Source organism: Apium graveolens, chromosome 10, assembly GCF_009905375.1.
Source record: "Apium graveolens cultivar Ventura chromosome 10, ASM990537v1, whole genome shotgun sequence".
Classification (NCBI taxonomy): Eukaryota; Viridiplantae; Streptophyta; class Magnoliopsida; order Apiales; family Apiaceae; genus Apium; species Apium graveolens.
The window spans coordinates 15,603,526-15,618,682 of NC_133656.1; the positions used below are offsets into that span (position 1 = coordinate 15,603,526).

Sequence of the window (15,157 nt, forward strand, 5' to 3'; positions counted from 1 at the left end):
AAAAATACTCAATATTTTATCTACATTATCGCACGGTTGAGTAAAGTTACGATGTTGTACTCAACCAATTTTTTCAATATTCCACTTTTTATAACAAAATACATAAATAATGTCAAAATAATGATGTTAATTTTTTTTACAATAAAAAGAATCTAGCAATTAATTAATTTGAAAAATGAATTAACTTTAACAATTTTAGATAGCACCCTAATTAAAAAAATATGAATTGTATATTATTTTATATAACGAAAATTATATATGAATTTGAAAGTTTTTGAATAAAATATTGAACTTCTTATAATTGTTTAATTTGGTATGAAACAATTCATATTATTATAAAAAAATCATATTTGAAATTATAATATATGACTGAAACTTATATACACACTAAAATAAATGATTTGATCAAGTTATTTTATGTTAAAAATGAAAAATAATTATATTGATCACATAAATTATCGTGATATTTCTATCGTAATAACGTTGAAGCACTAGAAATTTAAGTCTAATATTTATATATATTTTATCGAATTCAGAAAAGTTTGGAACAAGAAGCCAATATATACATATATATATGATTAATGAATTTGTATATGAAAAAAGTTGAAATCATTAATAAAAAATGATAATGATTAAAATAACGCTACATTAATCTGTATACTAAAAACAAAATAATATGTAGAGTGACACTAACCCTACCACAAGTAATGACATATTTTAAAGTAAATATCTCATGTATAAATAATAGATATGCATATATTGTTAACTAAATACTACGGCAAATAATTTAACAACATTATATTTGCACTTCAACACAACAAATTTGTGAATGGGTTGACACTTCTTCTACATTATATGCAACAAGTTTTCATCACTTTACACTCATATATATGAACTACGCAAATTATAATAAAAAATAACATTTTTGACTTAGAGATCACGCAGAATAAAAATATATTTTTTATTACCAGAATCATCAAATCTGAAAAAATAAGATGAATGAAAAATCGTAACATAAATAATTTACAGTGCTATTTTTTTATACATTTTACTTAAATTATTAAGGACTATACTTTATTTATTAATCGTAAAAAATTGAAATTTGAAAAATTTTATACGCGAGAATTCCAATATATAAGGGGTAAAACAGGAAATTTATTTTAAGATGTAAATAAATTTTAGTTAAAATTTCAAATATAAGTTAAAATATTTATAAAAAATGATGTCTTTTACTTGAATATTAATATTGACCAAAATATTTTTATTAAATGCACATTAAAATAGCAATGTCAAAGAATTAATAATGAAACAATTTGATTTAAATTAAGATATTTTAAAAATGTAAAAAATTATTTTGAATTTAATTTTGGTAGAATTATATACTTTTGGCATTAATAATATAAACTAAAATTTGAAACTCCACTGAATATTATTATTTGGAAATTTTGAAGTTATTATTTTATAGCTATAATAATAAAATCTGGTTTTTAATATTATCTAGAAAAATAAGAAATTTATATTAGTTAATATTTTACTGAAATTCTCATTGTACCCCTGAATTTTTAATTATAACTGTCGAAGGGGTGTTTCGTGAGTTGAAGTAGAGGGGTGCAGACTGAGTTTCCAATAAATTTGGTACACATTTATTTTTGAAACAAAATAAGAGGGTTCAAAGTACATTTAACCGTACATTTTATCTTAAAGTTCATGTTGTACCACCTCATTACTTTGGTTGTAACTGTTAAAGGATGCATGTTGCATACGAATTGAAAGTTAGCGTTAACAAATTATAATTTATGAAAATAGATATATAATATTGAATTTGGGTTAATCTGAGGGATGTAAAATACAATTCTCTCTCAATAATTAATAAAACATCTAAAATTATCAAATGACCTGACAAAATGGTTTGGGTTTGGAAGAATTGAGATCCAAATCAAATAATTTGATATCAATCCAATAATTAGTTTAAACCGATCCTAAAATTTCCTGACTTGTAAATATAACTGAAAATGATTTAGAAATGCTATATCTGATTATAATTTGAAATGATCAAAATTGAGTAATATTATATGAATCGAATTACTTGATGTATGTGATCTGATATAAACCTGAATTAGAAAAGTGATAAATTGTGCTAAAATTGAGTTTAGGTTAGCTATTATAATTTAACGTGTCACTACATAATATTCCTATATAATAATTGCTAATAAAATTTCCTATTTATAAGAAAAACTCATACTTGAAAATATTTTATATTTATGATAATATAATTATTTACTCTTAGTTTTTTAAAATTTACATTATATTATATTCAAAATATAACATTTATTAAAATATATTTTTTAAAGAAACGATGATTAAATTACCTATAAAATGAATAACATAAACCTGAGATATCTATTGGTGGAAAATGGTGCCTTATATACCAACTGTTCATTTATCATTTTTTTTGTTAATTGATTACACACGCACGTACTGTGCACCAATCAATGTCAGGTACTTGCAGCTTAAGAAACATGGTGATGTACGTTGCTGCATGTATATAGATTAAAACTAGGTAGTAATGTGTCAGCAAGGAGGTTCAATAAACTTCAAATTCAGCAAAGTATGCATATACCGGCTGTAATACGCATTTGGATGATGTGCATGTTGGATAAAAAATAAAAAATAAAAGTTGTTTAAATAAACTATGCATGTGCTAAGTATTTTGGGCCGCGTGTATTTTGATAAGCTTCTTTTTAAAAGATATTTGTGCCTTTCACCAGTTTTTAAATTCTCACAAATTGAAAAAAAATTGAATGAGTGGTGAATAAAAATATTATAATCGAATTTTGTTTGATCTTAATCCGAATTTTGTCCTATTTTTATTCAAATTAGACCTGAACATAATCACATCTGATCCAAATAACATCCAATCCGATTATATATGCATATGTTATATCAATACATCAAAACATAAAAAGGAAAAGATTTTTAAAGACTACTTTAAAATCATATTTTTTAGTACTGTGTATGTATAACACATGTATTTATATATGAATACATTCTTATAGGTTTGGGCTATAGGAGGATTGGTGAATTCTGGTGAACATTCAGTCTCATAGGGTGGATTAGTGATTTTAGAGAAATCCTTGATGAAACGCCGATAGAAATTAACATGACCAAGAAAGTTGCGGACTCCCTTAACTGAAATTGGTGGGGGGAGATTTTCAATGACCCCCACCTTGGCTTTGTCCACCTCAAGACCTTTACTAGAGACCTTATGCCCAAGAATGATGCCCTGCTGCACTATAAAGTGACATTTTTCCTAGTTGAGAACCAGATTGGTCTCAACACACCTTTTAAGAATGGCGCCAAGACTTTGCAAGCACTCGCCAAAAGAATCACCAAACACAGAGAGATCGTCCATAAACACCTCCACATTCTGACCAATCATATTAGAGAAGATAGCCATCATGCTTCACTGAAATATGGCAGGTGCTCCACAAAACCCAAAAAAAACTCTTCTGAAGGAAAAAGTACTAAACGGACATGTGAAGGTAGTCTTTTCCTAATCTTCTGGAGCGATGCAAATCTGATTATAACCCGAATAACTATCCAGAAGATAATAGTACTCATGCCCAGCCAACCTGTCAAGAATCTGATCAATGAAAGGAAGAAGGAAGTGATCCATCCTCGTGGCCTTGTTCAGCTTCCTGTAATCCATGCAAACTCTCCACCCCGTGACTGTTCGAGTAGGAATAAGTTCATTCTTCTCATTAGCGACCACAGTGATACCTCCTTTTTCCGGCCACACTGAACTGGACTCACCCAAGAACTGTCAGAAATAGGATAGATGATCCCTGCATCTAGCCACTTGGGAATTTCCTTCTTCACGACTTCCTCCATGATCGGATTAAGCCTTCTCTGTTGCTCAACAGTAGGCTTGCTACCTTTCTCTAGAAGAATTTTATGCATGCAATAAGAAGGGTTGATTCCCTTGATATCTGCTATAGTCCATCCAATTGCCGATTTGAACTCTCTCAGGATTCTAAAGAGATTTTCCTCATCACTACCTAAAAGGTCAGATGCAGTAATAACGTATACCTTAAGTGTTCAAGCTATGGTTTAAGCTCGAGTGTAGGAGCTTCCTCAATAGATTGCTTGAGGCGCTTTAGAGACTTTTTTCAGCTCCTCCAATCCAAGAGATTCAAAAGGCATATCCAGGCTTCGCTTCCAAGGAGAAGCATTCAAAAACTGCAACTGTTCATCACTTTAATCATCTTCACTACCTTCTCTAAGGCATCAGACCTTAGTATTTGATCAAGTTCTGAAGTAACCACAAAATAGACCAATTCCACTTTTAAGCACTCCTCATTGTCAGTAGGGAATTTCATGTCATTAAAAACATTAAAAGTCACATCCTGATACAGTACTCGCATAATGAGTTCACCCTTTGGCAGATCAATCAAGGTTTGGCCCGTAACCAAGAATGCTTCCCAAGATTATGGGAATCTTCTTATCCTCCTCGAAATCAAGAATTACAAAGTTAGTCAGAAAGATGAGTTTGTCCACCTTGACCAAGACATCTTCCACAATGCCTCGTGGATATGTAATTGAATGATCAGCCAACTGCAAGGACATATAAGTAGGCTTTGGATCAGGTAAATCCAACTTCTTGAAGACAGACAACGGCATTAAATTGATGCTAGCTCCCAAATCACATAAACACTTGTCAAATGACAAGTTTCTGATAGTACAAGGAATAGTAAAGATTCCGGGATCTTTAAACTTCGGAGGCAACTTCTGTTGTAACACAGCACTACATTCCTCCATGAGAGCTACAGTCTCTAAGTCATCGAGCTTCACCTTCCAAGGGAGAATACCTTTCAAAAACTTCGCATAGCTAGGCATCTGTTCAAGAGCTTCAGCGAAAGGTATGTTGATATGAAGTTTCTTGAAAACATCCAAGAACTTAGCAAATTGCTTATCCAACTTTTGCTTCTGCAGCCTCTTAGGAAAAGGAGGTGGCGGATAGACATGTTTTCCCCTATATTACCCTCAGGAGGATTGTTGACAACAATTGTCTTCCTTGGTTCCACTTCTGCTTTCTTCTGCACTTCTTCTTCAGCCACAACTTCAACTTCTGGTACTTGAGATTTTTCAAGATTTGTAACCTTCCCAGACCTCAATGTGATTGCCTTAACCTGCTCTTTAGCTTTCCTCTTGACTGGCACTTCAGTGTCACTCGGGAGTGTACCAGTTTGTCGATTCAGCAAGGCATTGGCAATTTGCCCAATTTGTTTCTCCAAGGTCTTAATAGAAACCACTTGGCTCTTGTACATGAGCCTCAAATCCTCCAATTCAGATTTTCATTATATTGTGGTAGCTGCTGAACTTGGAGTTGTTGTCTTGGTGCATATTGTGGCTGTTGAAAACTAGGAGGGTTGTACTGATTTGCTGCATACTGTTGATAAGGCTGTTGCACCACATTCTGAGTATTGCTCCAACTGAAGTTAGGATGATTTCGGTTGTTGGGATGGTAAGTGGCTGGGGCTGGTTGCTGTGACCTATGAAAGTTGCTCACAAACTGAGTTGATTCACTATAAATAGCACACTGCTCCGTCTCATTCGCACTTGCACAAAGCTCACATACACTAGTGATCTGATTAACTCCAAAATTAGCCAAAGAATCCACCTTCATCATCAAAGTCTGAAGCTGAGCAGCTATAGCAGTAGCTATATCCACTTCCAGAATTCCTGCTACTTTTTCTTGATGCATTCTCTGCGTTGGGTTCTGGTATTCATTAGCAGCCATCAGCTCAATTAATTCATAAGCTTCATCATAGCTTTTAGCCCATAAGGCTCCTCCTGATGCTGCATCAAGCATGGGTCTAGAAATTACACCCAACCCATTACAAAAGCAGTTAATGATCATCCAGTCAGGAATACCATGATGAAGACACTTCCTAAGCATCTCCTTGTAGCGATCCCAAGCCTCACACAAAGATTCTCCCGATTGCGGCGCAAATTGAGTAAGAGCATTCCTGATTGCAGCAGTCTTGGCCATAGGGAAGAATTTAGTTAGAAACTTATGAGCCAGATCTTCCCAAGTAGTAATAGAGCCTGGTGGTAGAGAATGCAACCAACACTTAGCCTCATCCCATAGAGAGAATGGGAAAAACCTCAGTTTTATAGCATCTTCAGTAACTCCATTGAATTTGAAAGTGTCGCAGATCTTGATGAAATCTCTGATGTGCATGTTGGGATCTTCTATAGGAGAACTGAATTCTGTATCATCTGAATCGTGCTTGACTTGATTTCAAAGGTGTTAGCCGTGATGGCTGGCCTGATAAAGCTAGACTAAATATCATTGATCTTTGGCTTAGAATAGTCTATCAAAGCCTTCAGATTCATTGCAAGTTCTCCCATTATGACTAGAGCTTCTTCTTCAACTTTCTCCTCAATAAAAACTTCTTCTTCAAATACTTCCTCCGCTTTATCTAGTGTTCTCTTTTGAGATCGAGAACACGTTAGCATAAACGCTCTCTAGAGTACCTGAAAAAGAAACAAGCAAACAAGTAAAATATCCGAGTCAGTGAATTTTAACGACCACTGATGACAAGCACATAAACCAAAAATTAACATCAATCCCCGGCAGTGGCGCCAAAAACTTGTTAGGACGAAAACACGCACTAATATTCACGCAAGTATACGCATTCGCAAGTAATATAGAATTAATTCTAGTTCGTTCCCACAGAGGCTGGTTTAGGTTAACTTCAATCTATGAACTTATGCAACAATGGTACGGTTATTATTCAATGCTAAGATGATAACAAGTTAAGATTGTTTATAACTAAGATATTAACTAACATGCAAATAAATAAGAGATTAAAGGTTGAATTACTTATATGAGACAAACATGGGATTCTAACTTCATCACTACTTCATTTAAAGTCATTGTTCTTATCCTTAGCATGCAATGGTGGTGACACTAATCAGACAACATGAAACTAGTAAACGCCAACATTCGTTGCATGAATACCCTACTACCAGAGATCCACAAAAGGGATAGAAGCTGAATAGACACCAAATATGTTGAGACCTTATATATCTATAGAATTTGAAAACACAAAGGTTTAATGCGCAAGTTATCTATCGTGATTACATAGAGCAAGTAAGATGGTTAAAATTACCTATAAATCATGCATATCAAATACATGAACCTATGCTAGCATGGCAAGTTCTAAACCCCTATATTCACTTTCACTTCAATAGAGATTAACACGCTATCTTATAAGTTCACCGACACTCATAAGACGAATAAGCACAACCAATACTAGGATATCATACAATCACCACACACTAAGGTATCGAAACAAATTAACTATTGAAATCCATAAGTAAATCCGTTAGAACCCCATAATAATGATTAGTTCATAACCGAACACATCATCACCGCGGGTTCCGATAAAAGCATGGTATAATAAACTAAGTCTTTATAGAACTGAATAAATAATCAAGTACGTTAAACAAGAGTATAGGTTCAACAAAACAAGAAAACTAACATCCAAGATTACAACTTAAACAAAGAATCACAAGAATAAACCAGATCCTCTTCGCCTTTGTTGTATTTGTGCTCCTAGGTCTTCTCGCCGTCTTCTCCTTAAGATCTGTTATGAAAAATGTCTTTAAGTTGTCTTTAAATAACAGCTCAAATCGTCCAAGATCCCAGAAAATCAATCTTCTATTCAAAACAGGATTCCTGGAAATTGACCCGGTGCGGCCGCGTGCTTCACCGGCGTGGCCGCGCGCTTCACCAGCACGGGCGCGCTGCAACTCTAACAACCGGCGCGGGCGCGCACTGGCGCGGGCGCGCGCTGGCGCGCTGACTTTCTGGAAAAAATTCTGCTTTTTATTTTAATTGATGGTTTCTAATGGAGATCAACACATGAACATCCGGAACACCTTCCTTACACCCATTTAGCACCAAAATAGTGCTAAACCTCCTTTTTCCTTCAGTCATGCCTGAAATGCAAAAACACTACAGAACACATCAAAAACACAAATAACTTGAGTACAAAACACCAATTCAAGCCTTTATAGGACATTCTGAGTGGACATATATGCCACTTAACATGTGCGTGCATTATGTGTGCCTTTGTGTGTGTGGATTGTGTGGCCGTGGCTTTGGTTGGTGGTCTGTCCCCTGTGTTTCCGGCTATACTTTTCGGTTATTTCTTTTCCAATTGCAACTGCTTTTGCTTCGGTTGGCTGTATTGTTTTGATTAATTCGGACCTTAATTTTTGTTTGGGTTGAATTATTATGTGATTTGTTATAAAAAGAAATTCGAAGAAACCTCTTTGAATTCAAATTTTTAAATTTCGATTGTTACAAAAATAATCGGTAGAATTTATTTGGAAACCCGAATATTTTTTGGCACCAATAAATTTTTCCTCCATCGACGTTGAGCCTCGTCGAGTCGATGGTGGACGGTGATGATTTAATTCTGAGTCCTACAATTATAAATAAATAAAATTAGTTTGTAAAAAAAATTAATTAATTTCGAAACGAAAAATGGATTAATTGATTATGTTAAAAGTAGTATTGATGTGTGGGTTACAGATTTGAATTGATTGTGATTGAATTGATTTTGAATTATGATTGGGATATTGACATCGATTATGTTTTGACGAGTAGGCCGATAAACAGAGGAGACGCTGTCCAATTTCTGGGAAAATAACTCCGAAAATACAGGAACGTAACCAACAATTATCGGAAATATCGAACGAGAATATATAATTATATTATAAGAAACCTAATTACGTGTTGTGACAAGATATTTTGTAAATAACCGATTACCTTATTTTTAAAAATGACGGGTATACGTACTTTCCGAAAATAAGTACTGAACCGAATTTCGAAGACGTGAACCTTGATTTTTATGTGTATTTCAATAATATATATAAATAAGAGTCGGGATTTTATATTGAATGGGTAGATTTGATAGCAAGGATATGTCAAGCATAAACGATTGTCTAAATTAGGGTATTTCGACTCTGTAGGTTCTAGTCGGAAGTCCCGAGGGTTGATGTCGGACTAAAAATAGCCTAGTGGTCAGTCGTCAAGCTGAGCAAGGTTCAAATCGAAGAACCTGAGTGTTGGAATCGTATCCAGGATAGTTTAGTGGTTAGACAATAAAGCCCAACGTCCAAGTCGGTCCAAATTCAACCAGTAATAGTGGTTAAATCTTATCAAGGCAAGTATTCCTGAACTTTCTTATGATATACTGCAAATATCTCTTTCCTATTCTAAGTTCAGAATAGTTAAATATTTTATATTTCACTATAATTACTCTTAATTATGCACGTACCTTTCATTATTGTTCCTTTATTATCAATTGATCTCTTGAGAAAATACCTATTATTTCAGGTTATTTGTGAACCCTGAATCGGGATGTTTTGAAATCAAAATGGTTTAATATCAAAATACTCTACAGACCGGATGGTTACGATGAGGGCTAGTGATGGACTCGACCCTATAGGTCGGAAATGGACCAGACCCTTGGTTATTGGGCCATAGAGCATGGGTATCCGAATGGATCTATACAGATAGGTATATATATGCACTGTATCCTGACTGATCAGCAGGATATAGGTGCGAACTATTGTCTAGTCTAATTTATTGTTGATCGCCATTAACGACATTCCTTCTTAAAAAGTTCTATGATTATAAAACTGGACAAATATTGGATTTAAAAAGATGAATCAATAAATTACTTGTTGCTTTTGATTTATGATTGAGGGCTAATAAAGGCCAATGTTTTATTCGCTCAACTACTCCAAATAAATTAAAATGTTTATAGATTATTTAAAGATTGTGTCCGGAGATTTCTTTTGATATTGATACCTGAAAATTAGTTATGATACTTGCTGGGAATTTTTGGCTCACTCTTACTTTGTGAATTCTTATTTCTTTAAGAATCAAATGAGGATAAAAGTGAATAGCTCTTAATAGACAACAAAAATTAGAGAGAACTCAGCTGCAAGAGGATGAAGATGTTAGAATGAATAAGAAAAGGGAGTTAGTGTTAGTGTTTGTGTCCTAGAGACAACACTATGATGTTTTAGTTTGATATTAGGATTATTAATGTTTATGTTCTATCGATTATTCTATTTATAATTTATTAATTCTTAATTTACTGTGATATAAATGTTAGATTAATAAATGTCCTTGGAATATGATATGCAATTCTATATCTTTAAGTACGTGACTTAGAAATGAGATTATAAGAATAGTATCAATATTCCTAAAGGTCCCTAGTCGAGTATTATTATTAAGGGACAATAATAATGCATTAAGACTGGTATGTTTGTTGACTGATGATCACATCTCATTGATCATAGATATAGTGATACTTAAGTCAAAAACACAGGCAGATGTATATGTACATAGTGCTGGACAGACCCAATGTGAGATTCTACATGTCTGTTGTGTCATAGGCAATTCTCACAGTGAAAATGATGTAATGGTCCTTAGACCTGAAGTCATTATATTTCTATACGAGAATTAATATACATTGATTCCATTAAAAGTTATCCTTGACTGGGTAATGATAAAAGTGGACATTGGGTATATTATGAATCGTATGAGAAATATGAATGATCTAGATGAGATTTAACCCTCATATTTTAGGAGTGATATTATTGGCCTCTTGTGTGAGCTAGACTATGAAATGCGTGGCCACGCTCAAATGTTGATTTGATATGATAGTCTACTCATTGATCAAGGAAACTTGGATTAAACTATGATGAGGATGACACATTACATGCCTCTAGTTTAATCTATAATATTTCGTTAAAGGGATTATATTACATTGTACATTATTCACGAAAGGTTTAATCGATCACCGATTCAATTATTATTATTTGGGTAACAATGATGTATTACTAGATGCCGCTCATTGTTTACGATTTTAAATTAGATTTAAAATTCATTGCCAACGTAATAATAACGTATAGGGTCACACACAAAGAATGCTTGAAGGATTATTTAATTTAAATTGGATTTAAATTAAATTAAAGTAATTCGAATTATTTATAATATTAATTAAGTAAGACTTAACTAATTAGATAAATATTGATATTCGAATTTACTAATATTAATTATGAAATTTATTTGTTAAATAATTAAGTGAGACTTAATTATAATATAAATAGGATTTTTGAATTAATAATAACTCCTAATTAGTTAAGAGTTATAATTCATTTTTCTACTCTCTATATAATATCTCTTGTGTGGCTGATTTTTGTATGAAAAAAAATACTTTTAATAAAACCCTAGCCATCAAGAGAGAAGATGGAGAGAGCAAGAAGAAACGAGTTTCTGTTAGTACACATCCAATCCTTGAGTTCAAGCATTCGTGTGGATACCGATAGAGCGTAGATCGCGAGAGCGGGATGCGTGGTGATTGAACAAGCTTTGGATCTCCATTAGTCAACCAATTGGTAAAGCTTCTTAAGGTAAACAATCTGATCTACGAATTAAATATAAGTTTTTCGCATGGATCCTGTGACGGGTTTCGGAAGTTATGATTTTTTACATTTTTAATTACTGTTTATGTTGCGTTTATGTGCTTGAAACCCTTCAATGGTATCCGAGCTACTTGCGAAAAGTGTTTAATTCGTTTATGTGTTTACCGGTTTTATGATGATTACCTGTATAAAATATTTCATGACTGTTATGTATGCGATTTTGTATGTTTTACATGTTGTTATTGATAACTCCTGGTGGCGGGGCCGCTCCATCGACGCCGTGCCTGGATCCTTCGCCGTTGTGGGGGTGTAGTTGTGGTGGGGTTCCTGCAAAACAACACCGGAAGGGGGGGTTTGAGTCCCGCGGCGCCTCCGGTGTGAGAGTAAGAACTCACTTTTGGGGAAGATGAAGATAGATATGAATGCAGGGTGGCTGTGTGTGTATATGAGTGTGAGAGAGTGATTAACCCCAAAACCTCACCTTCTTGGGCTATTTATAGGCCAAGGGTAGGGTTTTGGGGTTGGTACCTTTAGATCATAGCCATTGGTTCTGGGAGTGGAGGACACCTGGCTGAAGTGGATGCTTTACAGGTGTCAGTGCGGGACTGGCTGAGGAATGCTCTAAGGATCCTCTGACACGTGCCTGATTATTTCCATGATTGATGTATGACAGTTGTCCCCATCACGTGCTTGGGCCAGTGTCTCACGTGCTGGGAATTACCAAGGTTGGGCTTGCGGGACTGAGCTGGTTAGGCTTGGTAGTGTGTGGGACTAGTCCTTCCAAGAGCTGCGTGGAGTCAGGATTCTAGGAGTAGTCCTTCCAGGAGCTATATGGAGTTAAAAGCCTAGGAGTAGTTCTCCCAGGAGCTATATGGAGTTAAAATCCTAAAAGTAGTCCTCCCAGGAGCTATATGGAGTTAAAAGCCTAGGAGTAGTCCTCCCATGAGCTATATGTACTATCAGTTATATTTATATATACGTATGTATATATATGTTTTCAATATATGATATTAATGAGAGTTGTATATTCTTTGGAAGGACTTGAGCTTTTCTTGCCCCTAGTCCAGATTGCGCTGATTTCGGCGAATCAAGACTAAGATGGTTGTCTTTAGCAGGAGTTAAACTTTTCTTACCCCCCAGTCCGGATTGCAGTGAGTTCGTCGAATCAGGACTAAGGTGGTTGTCTTTGGAAGAAGTTGAGCTTTTCTTGCCCCCAGTCCGGATTGCGCTGAGTTCAGCGAATCAGGACTAAGGTGGTTGTCTTTAGCAGGAGTTAAGCTTTTCTTGCCACCCTTCCGGATTGCGTTGAGCAAAGGAGTCCGAACTTGGAAGTTGAAACGGTTTTGGGGAATTTCCCCCCAATAATTTGAATTGTTACAGTTGTCTTTTTTCAAAAGACGTGCTATAATAATGACTCTTCAATAATGACCGCTTATGATGGGCAGCTAGGATCGTGCCATGTGGCGTGGCTATTGGGATTTCACCATGCCTATAAAAGGCACTCCTCCCCTCCTACTTCTTTTTTACAGATTCTTTAATTTTCTCCTCTTTTTCTCTCTTTTCTCTGGAGCTTTTCCGGTGTTCGTCGCAGAAGTTTGAAGTTCACGGCTGCTGATCGATTGTTCTCAATCTCTCCGTAAGCTCTAATTTGTAACCTTTCTTCTTTGCTATTCTGTTTTTCTTCTTTGCATTTGTGTCGATATTGTTTTGCTTGGATGGATTCTATTTTTGTCTATTTGGCTTGGTTAATTTGTTGTGTTTTTTTTGTTGGATATTGTTGTATATGCGCGTATGTATATCTGTATGTATATGGGTTTAGGCTTGGTTTGCTTTTTGATTCTTGTTGATAATTTTCTGGTTTTAGGGTTTTTGGTTGAGTCCAGACTTGATCGACTAGTCCGGACTAATGATTTTGTTTTTTGGAATATGTAATTTGATGTTTTTGTGTTAGATTGGCCTCTGGGTTCGGGGTATTAGGCTAGTTGTGTAGTCCAGAGTGGTTGCTATATTTTGGGTTTACGTTTTGTCTTTTGGGTTTGGGTCTCCAGACTGTTTGCTTTTGACTTGTAATAAAATTGAACATAGGGTAGTCCGGACCATGTAGCTTTCAAGATAAATAAACTGTAGGGTTTTAGACTAACCTTTATCACTTGTTTTAGGTTTATGGTCCGGACTAAAGCTCGTGCCAAGGCTTATATAACTTGCTATCCAGGGCCATCTGGTTCGAATTTTGAGTCTTCTGGTGATTCTGAGCGAGCTGGGATGGGGAAGAAGGCTTCCACCTCGGACTCTGAAGCTATAACGAAGCTTTCTGTGGCTAAGATTTCTTCCAGAAAGGTGCCTTGCAGTCCGGAGGGTCTATGGGTCGAGAATCTGGGGTACTTCGTTAGCAAGAGTGATGAGATAAAAGATAGCTTCTATTATAGGAGTATCAGGTCCGGGTATGCCAGACAGCAAAATGCGGATCTGGGACCTTATGATAGGGAATCATTTGATAGGAAGTTCGCGGATAGTATAGTCGCTAAGGAGAACTACGAGTTAAATGATGAGTATGCTGCTTTAGATCACGCGGCACAGGATTCCTCGGTCCGGGCTGCTTTTCAGTTGGATCCCCGAATTGAGTGGAGTTTACCGGAGCCGGACAAGCGAATTTATCACATGCTGGCTGATGGGTTTGTTCCAGTGTGGCTAGAGCATCTTCGGTCCGGATGGAATTTTCATTGGCTCTTGTTCCTGAAGCACATGTACAAGTATGTGTACAAGATCTCTCCGATACAGATAACACCTAATGGTATAAAATGGATGACTTGGTTTATTGCTACTTGCAATCAGTTTATGGTGCAGCCCACGTTCAAGCTATGGCATCATATCTTTCATCTGGTCCGGTCCAGTTAGTTTCCTCTCTATGAACTTCGGTTCCGGGCTCCGGAGTGCGGGTATGGCGGCTCCTATAGGCCTGTAATCCAGCAGCCTTCGTTGAAGTACTGGAATGGAGAGTTGATCATGCTTAGGGATTTGGACTTGTACTATCTTCCCCACATTTCTTCGGAGGGAGTCCGGACTCGGTTCCATAGAGATGTACTCCGGGGTGAAGCTATCCGGTTGATGTTTGCATTTTGTGAATGTCTGGGTTTCCGAATGACCCGAAACACTTTCATGATTCATAGGACTATGCATAGGCTAGGCTGTAAGTGTTTTTCTTTATGTCCGGATTGTTTATATGTTTTCTTGTCCGGATTCGTTATCAGCTTTCTTCTGCTATGAGTCTTTATTGATTTTGACTTGCGTTTTTTTTCTTTTTCAGGTTTGCCGCATTTTAATCCGGACATGTCGTCTTCGGCCTATAGCGATGCATTGAAGGGTCTTGGGAAAGCTTTTATGTTACCGAAGAAAGCTGCTGCTGATGGGCCCGGATCTAATGCTTCTGCAGAGGAAGGATCCCAGAGCAATGCCGTTTCGAGGCCAGAGCCCGAAGTTGATGTGAATTAGTCTGCTCCAGAGCGGGATGCTGAGATTGATGTTGGAGATGAGTTTGCTAATCTTGAGGACCTCGGTCCTATAGGTGAAGCTCCGGGTGGTGATTCTGGAAGGAGGAAGAAGAGGCTCCGGACCCTTGGTAGTAAACCTCCCCGGGCTGAAA

The 15,157-nt window shown here is 35.9% G+C and overlaps 1 non-coding gene across 1 annotated transcript; it reads left to right on the forward strand.

The window, feature by feature from the left end:
- Positions 1 to 5,930: 5,930 nt before the first annotated feature.
- On the forward strand, positions 5,931 to 6,037 carry LOC141694816 (small nucleolar RNA R71). The gene has a single exon (XR_012564098.1). It is a non-coding gene; the product is annotated as a small nucleolar RNA R71 (small nucleolar RNA).
- Positions 6,038 to 15,157: the final 9,120 nt, after the last annotated feature.